The sequence below is a fragment of the Cyprinus carpio genome, chromosome A8, assembly GCF_018340385.1.
Source record: "Cyprinus carpio isolate SPL01 chromosome A8, ASM1834038v1, whole genome shotgun sequence".
Taxonomy (NCBI): Eukaryota; Metazoa; Chordata; class Actinopteri; order Cypriniformes; family Cyprinidae; genus Cyprinus; species Cyprinus carpio.
This window is the reverse complement of record NC_056579.1, coordinates 11347453-11363761: the sequence shown is the minus strand read 5'-3', so window position 1 is coordinate 11363761 and position 16309 is coordinate 11347453. Positions and strand designations below refer to the sequence as shown.

Genomic DNA, 16309 nt, shown 5'->3' with positions numbered 1-16309 from the left:
ATTTTTTTGTTTTGTTTTGTTTTGTTTTTCTGTACATATCTGCCATATGGATATCACCTTGACATAGTTACTATCGATAAACTCCTGAATGTAATGTAGAAACTTAAACATTTTTCTTGTGAAGCTGCTTTGCAATCATTATCCTGTTCTCTCCCGGTTCTTCTTGGTTCCCCAGGCTCCCCAAATGCCTATAAAGAGACCCCGCCCTCCCTGGGCACCCCTGATATGACCTCGCCTCCTCGATTGGTGCTGTGCCAGCCAGAACACCCTCTCTCCCTCCTCGCCCTGCGGTGACCCTCCCCAAACTGGTCCAAAGCACCAGCTCCCTGGAACATCAGTGCCTGTGACCTGACCCTAGAGCCCCGGGACTGGATAGGAGGCGAGGATGGACTCTGCTCAGTGGAGCCGTACTGCTCCCTCTAATCTCGGCGCATTATCCAAAAGCAGGTAGACACGAGGGGACCGATATCTTCCAGAGCGATGGAGGTGGAGTTGTTGACGGGAGGACCAGGAGAAGGATTAGGGTTTGTCATTAGCCATCCCAGGATGTATACTGAATGGAATAAGTACAGATGGGCATGACCTGCATTTCTGATTCTGGCCAGTGGATGTTGACCTTGTGACCTTTGTTTTATCTCTGGTATTCTGGAATTTGAAAGCCAAAAATGAAACATTTTCTACATGAAATCAACATAATTTTTATGCAAAACCAGGGTTCTGGAAATATATATTCTACTTTCTGTCTGCATAAACGTAATACCTCAACAGAGTAATGGAGTATATAATACTGCTTTGTTCCATGTTTAGAGGCCAGGTGAATCCACTCACCGTCCTCGAAAAAAAATACCCATCTAAAAGCATGTTGGTCATCTGAGTCATGTATTATGCAATAAGCATGTGCACAAAAAAATCCCTAATCGGCAGGACTAATTATGATTTCTCTCACTTGATTTGAGGCTTTGCTGATTTTGAGGCTTTCGCTCTATTTTTTAGATGTTAACAGTTGTTTTTAATTAGCCATAAAATGTACATGTATGATTGTAACCTCACTACTCTAACCATTGAGGGGTAAAGTTCATATTATAAATGTTAGATAAGTAAAGTTCCAAATGAGGTCATAGTTTGTGTCCAGCAGTTCTTGTATTGTTATACAAAGAATGGAAGAGTTTCCTGATTGTGCAGTTTTTTCTGTTTTCTTTTCTTTTTTTTGTGCATTGCCCTTTGTTCAGTTGTTTAGTAGTTTGGAACATGTTCACTGTTATTTGGGTCTCCTTATGTTTCTTCTGTAACACGGAGATTTGCAAGAAAGAACCATTGATGTTTATGATTTGTTTACGATTAAGTTTACGTAGCTACAGTACTTCACAGAACCAAATGTTACATAAACATTTCTAGACAGTTGCATCAGACATCAAAAATTCAAATGCATCCTTGTTAATTCAGTGTTTCTGACATAAAAATCCATGCATCCTTGTGCTGAATACACATAGTATTAATTTTCTATATGAAAAAAAAATCTTAGCCAAACTTTTTAACAGGAGTGTGTCATGGTGTATGTTAGGACCATCCCAAATCTATGGTTTAAATATCACACACTGTCCCTTCTCATGATGCTTGTTTGCGAAAGTATTCAGTATAGTATTAAATCACTCTTATTGCTTTCACTCACCATTCCTCCCTCCCTCCTCTCTCTCTCTCGCTCTCTCTCTGCAGTCTTTCACCCTCTCCCCCTCTCTCTTTTCCTCAGTTCAGTTTTGTCAGTGCAAGTGTCCTCAGTGTCTCTGCTCTAAAGTGGGGGGAAAGCACCTGAACAGTTCTTTTTTCGTTTTTTCACTTTCCTCATTTCCTCATGTTTTGTAATATTATATGTAGATTAAAGTCTCAGTGTCAGGAATTCTCTGGATTTGAAGCTGGATTTTGCAGCTGGCTCAGGACAAAAATGCTGGACACGGGCTTCAGTCTGCCTGAAAACTGTGAAGGACAGTGAAAACGTAACGACTATCTACCTCTTATGGACTCTATAAAATCTGTATTCATGATTAATTATGACCTGCGTCTGGTTTACTTTAAAAACAAACAAATTACTTATCTTCAGCGGTATCAGGGTTAGCTGTTGTGATTTCGTTTGTATTGACCTGAGACATGGTGTATCAGGGTGCAGGGAAACAGTCGTTCATTTCAGAAAGAAACAGGATGTAGTTTTGCGTGTGTTGCCTTGTATCCGTAGTCGTTTGGAACTCTCAAGGATCGGCCTTCTGAAGTGCTTCCCATTTCATAATATATGGGTACTTGTCATACTCGTCTGGGAGCTGGGGTTCACCGGGGCTCTAACGTGTCCTGAACTATTTCCGAGTAGCAGTTCGATGAAAGGCATTAATTCTGCTGTGAATGTGTTGGACAAGTGAACAAAGAATCATCCACCCAGTAGAAGGGTCCAAATTTCTGCTTTATAGGATTCAAGAGCTATGAACAGAAAAAAAAAACAACAAACTTTTGAAGCATAATAAAAAATATCCTTAACATTCACCAAACAATTGTGTCAAAAACATACCACGTGTTTTGTTTCCTTTGTTTTTTTTCTTTTTTTTGTTTTTTGCAACATAAAAACCTTGTATTGCCTCTTTGGCCAGAGTTGTCTGATCATCACAAAAAACTTCCCGTTCAAGGTACCAGGGTACAACGATGGTCCCATAGTATTTACGTGGTAACTATGCTGGGGTGCTTTTCACACACTACCATATCGGTTTCTGTGCCCCTCTACCCAGGTTACACAATGTGAATGTTGTGACACTACTTTGCTGAAAATCATTGGTAAATCATGTTTAACCTGGTGCCTTGATATCCTTTGGGACATGGTCTCCTGGTATTACCATGTTTTTCTTTTCCATTGCAAACAAAAAAAAAAACAGTACTGTGGTATTACTATAGTACAATGATGATATCACATGGCAATAGTATTTTAAAAATTAAGGTACTACAATTAATTTACCATAGTATTTACATGGTACTGCCATGCCACAAATCCAAAAAAGCCCATGGCACCATGGTATTAATAGTTTTTAGTATTCTTTGGCCATGGTACCGTATCTTTTGTTTAGTTTTTTGGATAATATACCATGGTTATATTTTCAATCCTGGTTGCAGTACCATACCATGACACTAGGATCTACTGTAGTATCTATATTTTATATTTTTTGCCGGTTACATTCAGTACTGTTATGAGCAGCTCATACTGAAATTCTTATCATGTGTGTGAGGCTTATCTCATGAGTTCATTTTAGGGAATGTGTAATGTGTGTTGTGTGGAACGAGAAAGTGAGAAACAACACTGCATGCTCTCATTCCAGTTGTGCTCAAGACTGTCTGTAACTGTATCTGTATCCTGTCTTTGTGCAATATCTTTAAGGTGTCCTCTTATGCCTGTTTACATTTTTCAGAGGAACAAGTTGTTCTAGGGTCAGCTGATGCTGATTGGTGAAGCTTAGCCGTGTTATCAGTCATCGCAAGTTGTGGATCATTGGTTTGAGCATATTTTCTCAAATGTCATGTGAGGATTGCATTGTTAATTTCTTACATATTATTACGCCGAGGACTAATAAGCTGGATAGATTCAAATATAAACAGATGGTTGGTTTTTGCTCTTTATCCCCAAAGGGATGCAAGCATGCTTGATGTGTATGTTTGGACTGTTTATGATGCATTTTGTTTTGTTGGACATTGTGTTGTGGATCACACTTAGATGAGAATGTGTGTGATCAAGTTCAGACAGTGCTGGACACTCTAAGGGCTGTGTCAGATAATGCATCATTTTGATGTTGTTTACAGCAATGTTGGGGTATTGTTTGTTTTCTGCAGGGTCAGCCTGATGTACAGTAAAAGTAGTGTTGTTGGGATGATGCTCAGTCACCGTTAGCTTTAATGCTGTGGATCTCCACTGTTGTGTTTCAGCTCTGTGATGTGTACTTGTATGTTTTCTTTCCCGCTTGTTTTTGCTCACAGTGTGTTTTAAAGATAGATAATTATTAATACGTACTTGGTCACTTGTTGTTACGTAGATATTTTTATCACATGAGGGATGAGTAAACACCGCATTGTGTCAGAATTTTATGGATGGACTTTCATTTTTTGGCTTTGATGGTTAAGGTATGAAAATGTTTATTAATCATTTACTCAGCTGGTCACTCAAGGGTATTGTCAGTGCATTAAGTATACAAATGTTAGGAAAATGACGGGGAGTAATCATAGTTTTGAGGTTAAGGACTTGGGGTTGTTAAACCAGTCCCATAAACTGGACAACGATTCGGGAACAGACTAAAATGTCTATATTTCTGAATTTTTTGGCATGTCTAAACTGCTTAAAAGTAAAACTTTAATGTTTGGGGGTGATTTTATTATAAGCAAAACTAAAGCTTAAGTATGTAAATCAAATGGAATAACAAAAAAGTACAGATTGTTTTAAAATCTATTTCCTCAAATACTCCCCCTCTCTCCAATTGGCTAGCATAATTAGATAGCCCGCACCCCCCCAACTCACCACTATTGGATAAAAATATTGACACAGGTTGTTTGAAAACATTGTTTTGAAAACACTTATTTAGATAATCAACCTAAAGTTTAATTAAAGCTTAAGTCTGTCAATTTTTACAATTTCAAAAAGACTGTTTTAGTGGTGACAGTTTTTGATTTACTCAAAAACTTGCCCTCTCTGCCATTTGCTGGCTGAATCAGATGGTCCTGCTTCAAGCCAACACTATTGGTTGAACTCTTGTCGGGCTGATTGGAATGTTCAAACAGAGACAATGTTTGAAAGTATTTTTCTGTATATGCATCTGCATAAGAAATGGAAATAGGGAAACAGTATATTAACATAAAGACTATTCAGCTTTAATAATAACAATAACAACAACAACAGAAGCCCATAGGAGTTCACCAAAAGTCAAGTAAGCATGCGCGTGTGGGTTTTTCTGACATGTGACAAAAGGTCATAATCTCGGCATGAGTTCTTTCTGTTCTCTACTCGCTGCATGAGAATTTTTGTTAGAGTGCTGCTCAGCCATCCACTCTCGACCCCTGCCTGAACTCGGCTTCCACAACACGCAAAACCTCTGTTCTTCCCGCCGAACCCCTGTGGTGTGTGTAAAACTAGCCTAAAACTCTCACAGGCTCATTGGCTCGTGGTTTCAGTGGAAATCAGCGCCAGACGTGAAATAACCATAAGCTCATGAATAAAAGTGGTGGTGAAAAGAAACAAGGTGTTGTTTAAAAGTTCTGAAGCGTGACCCAGTTATTCCTCACGTTTAAAGAGTAGTTAAAGTTTCACCAATGCTTGTGATGTGCACCGTTTGTGTCAGTGTTGAATGTTGAAGTATTAGAATTATTGAAAGTCTTTTTGTTGTCTGTGTTAAAAAAATCAATATCTAATAATTTTTTGATTGCTTCTATTTATTACTATTAGTTATATAGTTATACTATATACTGTATATATAATAATTTCTAAATTTTACGAAAGTGGAGCTTTAGACAAGAGCTTTAGAAATAGAATCATGCACGTATTTCTCTGTGTGATTCATAATAAATGTGGATTTTCTAAGATTATGGGAAATAAGTTTTTGATTATAGTTACAGTGTAACAAACACTATATTACCTTTATGAATCGACGAATACTCTGATGTTCAGTTACTACAAAATCCCAAAAGGACATTTCTCTTTGCTTTCAGACCAGCTGGGTCAGAACAAACAGCTGTACCTTTTAGCTCTATTTATCCCTGTTATTTATCTCTTTTATCTCTGTTTTCATGAGGGAGACTCTTTATGAAATTACATAACACCCCCCGTGCCATGTTAATAAAATGCATCCCTCACTATAAACACAATAACAATTTTGAATGTGTTTGCTCTGTGTCCACTTCTATAAATAACCTATTAGAAAACAATACGCTCATTAACAAAGATGTTTTACACACTATGAATAATGCATTAATGTTTTTTGAATTATGTAGGTTTGGTAATAATTGGCAGCACTTAACAATGTGGTATGTGGGAGAACATTCTCGTCCAGCACAACACACTTCACATGACACTGAACACACACTCCCCTGGGCTTTACTGATTCTCTACACACACAGGATTATTTCATTAAACAAAAAGATCATAATTTATTCAACAAACCAATAATTCTCATCTTCAACTTTGTGAGATCTGTTACTGTGATCAGAAACAGAATTAGCAGAATTTTTTTCTTATTCACCGACTTTTTTTTTAATCCATGCATTTAAAAAATTGATTCCGGTGGATTTCCATCTTAAAAATGGGGGGGAAATAAATTCCATTTGACTTCAACTATTAAAACACCACATCACACATATTGTACATGAAAGGTTTCTGTGTAGCTTGTTTTAAATGTGTATTTCATCTCTCTGACTCCTGTATGTTTGATCTTGTGGTACAGTATGTAGTGATTTCTCTCTGAGGTTATTAGGAAAGTGCATACAGATCAGATACTCTTTTAGTAGTTGAACTGAAGTGCTGGTTATACTAGTTTGTAAGTCCTGTTATGTTAATCCAAGAGCTTGTCAGATCATAGAGGTGTTCTCAGACTTACAGTTAAGGAAGCTTCAGGACTTTCTTTATAGATCTAAAAAGGGCTTTCATGTTGTGAGGAAGTGTTTCTTGGCTTAAGCTTGAAAGGACACAGCAGGTTTTTTCTTTTATGACATCGCTAATACAGTATGTTTATTCAGTCTGCTGCCCCCTGCATCAAGGAAACACTGTTTGGGTGTGTCATTCATTTCCTATTAATATACACAATCAGGGCTGGTACACCTTTGTGGTTGCTGCAGTTCCCGTCAACAAAGTGGGAGGCTGAAATGCATAGAATCCCAGTTTGACATACTCTGTGTTGAAGTACACAAAGTTTGTACCTACAGCTTCAAGCTTTTACACTTGAAAAGGTGCTGTAAGCTGTCACCTTTGACCTAGATAGCATATGGGGCCATTCAAAGGGCTAACAGAAACTGTTTCAGACCTATTGTCATTTTTACATGTACTGCGCTCTTGGTGGTTTCCCCACACAAGTGCACGATCAATACAAACAGGTCAATATAATAGCCAAGAGTGCTAAGAGTGTGTTTGGGAATGTCTCCGTAGCTAAAGATGCACACTTCCCCTCCTGCTAAACGACATTTGCCACAGGAGCGGAGGAGCCATTAGATTAGGAAATGCTGACAAATAAAACTGAGGGTGTGCCCACCAAAGGCTATGTTTATTAGATCAAAAATATTAAAAACAGTAATATTGTGAAAGGTTTAATGCAATTAAAAATGTATTTATTCCCAAGTGGCAAAGCTGAATTTTCAGCAGCCAATTCTCCAGTCTTCAGTGTCACAGTATGATCATGTCAGAAAGCATTTAAGTAATTTAAGGAAAAAAATGTTGTTCTGCTCATTTTTGATAAATAACAGCTCTTGTCTGTGGAAATACATGCTTCTCTTCTTCTATTCTTAATCATGTCCTTTTAGCCTCTTTTCTTTTTTTGGGGTTGGGTGGGTCCTCCGTTTTCCCTCGGCTTTTACTTATTGACAAATTGCATGTCAGTGGTCTAAATTGGGTGTGTTTATGTGCCTTTCATTCTCACACTCATTGCAGAACCATCTCCCAACAAAAACGTACATGGAGCAGAATGCTTAAGGCAACAGAACAGTATTTCAGTCTGCTGTCTGATGTTTTATGTCTCTCTCTTTTTTCTTTAATTGACTGTCTCTGTGTAACATGATGGCAAGTGCTCAGGGTAATTGTACGCAGGTCTTTGAGATTTACAATCTTTGGCAACCAACCTCTTGTTTGGCCAAGAGTGAAAGGCTGAATAATGTGGACAGAACGAGGTTGGAGTGGAACAAAACACATCATAATACTCAAAGCGTCTTTGACAAAGCAATATAGGCTTACACAGGGTGAGTACAGACCCATCAAAGGACAAACAAACAGTGAAACTTAGGACACACTGAGGAGAGAAGACAATAAATTAAAACACAGGTGTACAATAAACATGATTGATGCATATGATTTCTCTATGTTATCTAGCAGATGGAACAGTTTATTCTGTGGGAGTTATAGCAGGTTTGTTCTTTTTGAGAGGACGACTCCTTTGTAAAATGTGAAAATGTGTGGAACAATGCCTTTTTTTCCCCCCCCCTCTAGTGTGATGGAGAACATGTCAAAATAAACGTTTTAAATGAACAATGGCACACACAGTGTTTATTTCCTTTCATGTAGAGGTGTGAGTCCTAGTTATGTCTTGGTAGATATGGATTTTCAATCATTCTTTCCTACGGAATTCAGAACACAATATGCAGTGTTTAAAGAGATAGTTCATCAAAATAAAAACTTCACCACTATTTACTCACCCTCATGTCATTTAAATTTTTCTTTTCTATGTAACTTTGTTTTTTTAGGAATGTGGTAGTTTTGTGTGAGGAACAGATTAAACTTGAAGTCATTGTTCTGAAATAAAAGTCAAAATGTTCATTTTTGAGTGGGAAGAAAATAGTTCATTCCAAAAAAACAAAAGAGTAAATAATTTGCTCATCTTTATGATGTTTTTTTCAAAACTGATTGAGGTTTTTAGGTGAACTGTTTCTTTTAAGATCTTCAGCGTGGACTGTGAGTTGTGCTGTAATGCAACTGCTGAAGCTTTGAGATTTGTACATAATCACTTTGCACATAATCTATTCAGTAATAAAATGAATCGTCATGTGGCTGTCTCTAGGATTTCCAGTAAGGTCCAGAATGTCCCATGGGTATGTAAACATGAAAGTGAGGAGTTTGTTCAGTGTTCTCTCCGCTGTAACATAACCAGCTTTTTGATTCAGTGATTCATACAGTTCATTTAGAAACTAAATGTGCCCCTTTCTATCATCACATCTCATGCTTTTACCAAATGGAAAAAAAAAATATTAAGTGACCCATTATAAAGTAGAAAGAATTTAGTTTTTATTTGCATGGAAGAGAGGTTTGAATATCTCCTTTCTTTCTGTCTCTTTTTTCTCTTTAGCCTCGTCTCTAGTGTCTCACAGGTTTGTGACGGTGCGACGGGGGAGCCCAGCAGCACGCAGTGGTCAGATCCAGCCGGGGGATCAGCTGGAGGCCGTGGAGGGCAGATCAGTGGTCACGCTGCCTCACAGAGACCTCGCACAGATACTGCGTAGAGCCGGCAACACACTCAGACTCACCATTATACCACGCTCTCACACTAGTAAGCACACGGCACTCATACTTATGCTCTTAATTTCACTTTTTTAAATTATATTGTGAGTTTTTAAAAAAGAGGTATGTTTGTTCATACACTATACCGTTCAAACAACGTTTGGGGTTGGTAAGATTTTGAATGTCTTTGAAAGAAATTGCTTATGCTCATCAAAGCTGCAATTATTTGATCAAAAAGACAATAAAAATGATAATATTGTGCAGTGTCACATGACCTTTAGAAATTCTTTTGAAAATCATGCTGTTGTGCTGCTTAATTTGATTAAAATATGCATATATAGGAAATTTTTTCAGGATTCTTTGATGAATAGAGTGCTTGAAAGATAAACGGCATTTATTTGATATATAAATGTAAAACTCTTCACTGTCATTTTTGATGAATTTACTGCATCCATCCTAAATTAAAGAATTAATTTCTTTTAAAATGTTTGAGTGGTTGTGTATATGCATACACATTTGTGTTTATTTGTGTATATCTTTCTTTTTGGTATTTGTTTAAAATATATTTTTTATTCATTTTACTTTGTTTTATTTATTTATTATATATTCTGAATTAATGTTCTTTTTGCTAGACCTTTTGGTGTATTTTCCACAGTTTCCATGAGAGGGTGCTAGGCGTGTAAAGACACTAAATAAGTGGTCTATTTTATTTTATTTATTTTTCAGACAATAATCTGCCTGAGTACCCTGACTTTGATGCTGAGAGTCGGTTAAGAAAAGGGCACCGTGCCAAGCAAAAGGTGAGACTACATACATTTAAATGTGTTGTGGAATCATTTTGTTCCATAGATTTTTTTTTTTTTCTTTTTTTTTTTTTTTACGATCAGCCTCAAAACTTTAGGTTCAGATTCACACAAATGTGTAGTGAAAGTGCATCTCTGTAACTGGCCACCATTTTTTAAACACATTGTTGATTTTAAATGCTCCTACAGTGTGATCATATTATTATTATTACAATTACTATTTAATGTACAAGGTCATATAAGCCGCATGAGTGTAGCAAGGTTATCTGCAACTTTCCAGTATTTCATACCCTACACCACAAAGTTACTTATGAAAATGTCTCTCTCTCTCGACAGGATTCCCAGTATTATAGTGTTGATCTTGAGAGGGGGTCAACAGGGTTTGGTTTTAGTTTGCGAGGTGGAAGCGAGTATAACATGGGTCTGTATGTGCTCGGTCTGATGGAGGGTGGACCAGCCTCACGCAGTCAGAAAATACAGGTTAGTTTACACACATACACAAACTAACACACATGCACTAAATTCATTTTATTAGGACACCAATGAATACAAGATTATGCTGAGGCATGCTAGGATTAGATTCTGTTGTTGACATTATGCTGAGTCACAGAGGGTTTTGCTGACTCATATTGCAGGTGAGTGATCAACTCGTGGAGATTAACGGAGACAACACAGCTGGAATGACACACAGCCAGGCCGTGGAGCAGATCCGAAAGGGAGGAGCCCGGATACACCTTGTACTGAAGAAAGGCAATGGATACGTTCCAGATTATGGTGAGACAGAGTAATGGAGAGGGTTTGAGAAATGTAGGTTTTGATATGAGTAATGGTCAACAGATGCCTGGAAATATTTTTACAAAAGTTCTGCTTCCCTCTGAAAGTTACCAGGTTTGTATCTATATAAATCAGATTTTTTCTAATCAGGGCTATGGGCGGGTAAGAGGATATTTGAACCGTGGAAGTGTTGAAATGATACATCCTCCCATGAAAACTTAGTGGAAAAACAAGGTTATGACAGACATTCAGGGCTTTTTCCAAAAGCATTCAGGATAGTAAGCTCCATTCTTTGGTGCCACCCCCCCACCCCCCCGTTGGTCAGACTAAAGCTTCTTACCTATACTTTTTGCAACTCTGCATTGGTTTATTTTCTTTTTTTTTACTTCTGTCTCTTGCTGTCTTTCAATACTTCATACTTTTGCTCTGTTTCTCTCTCTTGAACTCTCGTCCAGTGGAGCTTTCCAGCTTATCTCTTTGTAGGACTAACTCGAAGCAGGGCGAGCCTTGCTTCTATGTCATCGGCCGGACAGAAAATATGCGGTTGGTAACAGTTCCTCGTTCCTGTTGGTTGTCATTTTGTGTTTCTTAATGTTCACTTAGAGATCACAGTTGTCATACTCCCTTCTACATTCTTCTTTTTCTGTTTCCTGTAACTAGGGGTATCATTATATATATAATATTATTAATATAATTAATAAATATATTAAATAATACATATTAAATATACATATATATATTAATATTTAATTCTATAATAATAGTAATTATTATTATTATTTAATTTTTAAAAGTTTATTAAAAATTCACTTCTCAAAATTCACAGCAGTTTTTTTTTTTTTTTTGTGTGTGTGAAATATTCTAAATCTGCTGTTTTTTCTTTAAAGTTTTGAATGGGCATGATGCTTTTGTTGTAACTGCTGCCCATTTTTTCAGTTAAATTGTGGCACTGATAAAGAACAATCATCGCAGAGATTCCCAAAGTCATCCCAATATTTGATTTGAGATGTACTTTAGGTCCAAAATAACCATAAAGAACAGGTACCGGCAATTCCCTACCATAATAAAAAAAATTTAATGCAATAAAACACTAATGCCATTGTTTCACTGACAATGTAGTTTAGTCAAGGACTGAGAAAAGCAGCAAACACTTTTCTCGCCCACCGCCTCCATCACAGACCTTTACTGAGGCTGAGCTAGCAGGGAATAACCCCTTAACCCCTTAATTGGTTCATCACATGGTTGTGCCCTCATTCATCCACCCACTTCTCCATCATCCAACCCATATCTGACATCTTGTTTTGTAGTTTTTTTTGTAGATACTTTTTTTTTATGATTCAGCTGTCTCTTTCTTCTTCTCAGACCGTGATACTGGAGCTGTTTCCCCCTCCTCACTATTTTCCAAAGAGCTGCGTATTGCTACAGTGGATCGCTCTCCTTTGAGGAGCAGCAGATGGGTGGATGACAGTGGACAAGAGAGGAGGGGGAAGGAAAGGAGGGAATCAGGGGGAAGGAGCAGAGGAAGAGGAACGGAGGAAAAAAGCAGCGGGCGTGGGCGGTGAGGATGGTAGTATGGCTGGTAGCTCCCGGTCGGCAGGAAGAAGGAGAGAGCGAACAGATGCATTCACGGAGTTTACCCGGCACACTGAGGAGCCGAGAGGGGCCCACGGATAGAAGAGGATCAGGACAACACACATGGGGGAAGGAAGGGAGAAGAGGAGGCAACAACGAGGAAGACAAAAAGTTAAAAGCATTGGAAAGAGAAGAGGAAAAGTGAAGGATGTTAGTTCAGAGAGAGAGAATGGTCTCCCAACACACCGAGAGAAAGAGAGAGGAAGTGTCAGAAGAGAAAAGAGTGATCACAACAGAACCAGCAACACGGAGGTGTCACACAGCGCACACCTTTCTCCTTCCTCATGCCTTTGGACAATGACGATGATGATGGGTCGGGTGTAGAATCGGCTCACAGCTTCTCTGAAGTCAGTGTGTCTGCAGCCAGCATCGCATTCTCGGGGACTCAGTGGCCCCTGGATGCCATCAGCTCTCTACAGGCTCCTGGATCTCCGACAACAGCCCCGGGACCCTTGCTAGTCCCCAGCCCTCACAAGCTCTCTCAGGTTTTAGAGGAGAAAAGCCTGAGCCAGAATAAGGGAGGACTGTGGTCTTAATGTTATCTCTTTAAAGGGATAGTTCACCTAAAAACTCAACCTCATGACGTTCCAATTCAGTATGACTATTTATAAGAATTTATTTATAAGAATTGTGGTAGTTGCACTTTTTCACACGTATGAATGGGTACTGAAGCTTTTAAGATTCAAAAAAGTTGCAAAAGCACCAAAAATGGTTCATACAACTTGTATACTATATTCCAAGTCTTCTTAAGTCAATTTTTGTGAATCTAATCAAGTGATTAAAAAAACGTTTTATGAATCTTTGCTACTTCTCTCATTAAATGCAAAGAGACCTAGATTTTAGTGACTAAAAGTGATTTTCTTTTGCGATTGAAATAATAATTTTAATAGGAATCCACACCATCTAGAATTTCATGTAAGACTGAAAGATTTCCCAATGTGTATTTGGCATCGACTTCAGTTGGTCATGTGAATTTGCTATGTTTACCTGCAAAAGCCTGCTTGGTGTTAAAGTATATTTTGTGTGAGCTGTGGATCATACAAAGCTACACTACTGACAATATACAACAGACCTTTTTTGCTTGCAAAATTGCGCTAATGTGATTGCACTTTAAAAGGATAGTCCTCCCAAAAATGATGACAACATTTTCTTTTTTTGGGTGGACTGTGCCAAACAACTGAGATTGTGATCTGTTCTTCACACAAAACTATCACATATCATATTGACTTTTAATAACCAATTTTATGATTGATATTCACTTTCATGATCCTTCTTTGATGCGTTTTGCATCCTTTTCTTAAAATTCTGCATTTGTGTTTCAATGGAAGAAAAAAGTCATACAGGTTTGGAACGTTTTGAGTATTACTGACATATTTGTACTTTTTTTGGGGGTAAACTATCTCTTTAAATTTCTCTCTCTCTCTCTCACACACACACACACACACTCTGTCATCCAGCCTCTCCTGCTCTATCTCTATATCTGTGGTTTTCAATACACTACCACCATCCCATCCGTCCCTTTTCTGTCTCAAATCCATATCTATATAATACTAGAATTGTGGTACTGGAATCATTCAGATACCGCATAGGTCTTTTATTCAGGCCGATCAACACTTGATTTTATCGCCATCCAATGGCCAAGGAGAGAAAATAAGCAAATGCTGCCATTACCGTTTGGCTAGCATGATAGTAACTGCAAGGTCAGTTAGTATGCGTCTATGATTCATGGTGTCCTTCATAGCATGTGTCTGTTTTTCCATATCATTTTTTATTTTGCATATTTTCCAATTATTTTCTTAAGAATGCAACAAAATTCTATTATAAAAAGGAAGATTTATTTAAGACATGGTTACTGAGCCATGCTCCTGAAGAGCTACATATCTGAAAGTAAACTAGATTGAAAACAGATCTTCAGGAGCAGGACTAAGTGATTTAAGAGATTTTATTAGCTGCTTGCTGTTTGGGACTGGATGGTAACCCCTCCCCTGCTGTGTGTGCAGTGGTCTTGCTGTGGGGGGGGGTAAAACTAAAGTTTTATTATAAGGCTAGTGAGCCGTATCAAACCTCTCCAGGTGCCTTCTGCTTCTTTAGCCAGTGTTTACCAAAAAAAAAACAGAGAGAGAAACAAATACAACTAAAAGAACATACGTAGCATAGTAGAAAGTGTGCAACACAATACTGTTCTGCCTCTTTAACATCTTTATCTTTGCAAGACTTGGTTCACGAGTTGGGGAAAATATTCTGCACACGCTCTGCGAAACTTCAGCTTAGTGAGTCAAAGTGAAAGAGAGCCATTACAAGTGCCTCATGTGATATTCCTTTATACGAGACATAGACTTCCCTCAAGCTCAAAATCAGGACCCAAAGTTTGAATTTTTTTTTGTTCATTGTGTTTTTTTTTTTGTTTTTTTCGTTTGTATGCTTTGCGATTCAATATTTCAGACCCATTTCATTGCCCTTGACATTTCTGAAAAATCGCGAAAACAAGAAAACGAAGGCCTGTTCGGTCCTCATCCCCAAGCCCTCCACCAATCAGCATCGAGCATCATGCGGAATATTCATTTCAGGAGACAAAAAGAAAAAAACAAAACAACAAAAAAAGCCAAGAAGAAGAAAAAAGGGCATTTTGATACAGGTCTTCTATGCATTTTGTAAGACTTACTGATCAAAAAATTGCGGTAGGATTTTTCTACCTAAGATATGAGATTCGTAATTTTGTGTACTGTTAAAATACACAGGCAGGTTGGTGAATCGAAACCGAAAATTTAAAGGAGATAATCAGACATGCTGTATCACCAGCTTATGCATTGATCTTTACCTCAGAACTGTCTGAGCAATAAGTGCTATCTCTTTCTGTTCTGTGTCATACCAAGCAAAGCTCTAGGCAAGCTCCGTGATAGAAATATGCACAGTAAAATCATCTGTGATAAATTAATTAAAATGAAATGCATCCCTATATACATACATTTTATTTTTTTTAATACTATAGCATTTTATCAAGTTGAAATAATCTAAAGAAAATAATCAAAAGAAAAAAATTAAAACTCAAAATTTTTATACTTAACACTTTTTGATTTATCACTGGAGATATTTACTGTGCTGTAACATATCAACAAATGCTTACATACTGTAGAAGATCGCATGTGAGTTCTGTTGCCATACGCAGCCTGTAAGCATTTAGCTATTTGCAATTCGGAAAAGTGATACAACAATCTTAAGTGTTAACACTTTAAATCAGGGCTTTTACACAAGTATCACACAGCATTCAGCTGTACATCTGAGGTGTCATCTGATGTTCACTGCTCTCAGAATCCTCAACCAGCCTGGGTATTGTTGTTGACTTTGTACCTGATTATCCCATGGGCATCAGCATGTACTGTACAGAAAGTGGGAAGAGCCTTCTAAATGTTTACTTTGGGTTTATTTTTGTGAGGGGGAAGATTTAGTTTGTTTTCCAAAACATTAAATCTGTAGCATTTCCCTTACTGTAGCAGGTCTTATGACAATACAAGCTTATTGTACATAAGCTTGTAGGACAAAATGTTTTTTTTTTTATTTTATTTTTTTTTGTACTCTGTATTATCGATTGCCCCAAATTTCTTACATATCAGAAATATACAGTACTGTCAAGTTATCCTGAGACACATGCAACATTTTAAACCGAGGTGCCCACTGGCTTGACGAGAAGCTTGATATATAAAACGATTCTTATAATTCAATCTTGCATGTCTGTAGTGAGTATACTAGTTTTCATAGCACTGGCACTTACAATGAAATCAAATCTACCCATGGCATGATACTGTATTCCACAGCCCAGGAGGCCAATGCAATGTTTTATAGAACATCTGTTGCCAGTTTCAAATTATTCAAATTGTTGAATTTGATCTGATAGCTTGAT

At 37.7% G+C, this 16309-nt stretch overlaps 1 pseudogene; it reads left to right on the top strand.

Annotated features, from left to right (window-relative positions):
- LOC122145993 overlaps positions 1-13677 on the top strand; it is a 34876-nt pseudogene extending 21199 nt beyond the window's left edge.
- The last annotated feature ends 2632 nt before the right edge of the window (positions 13678-16309 follow it).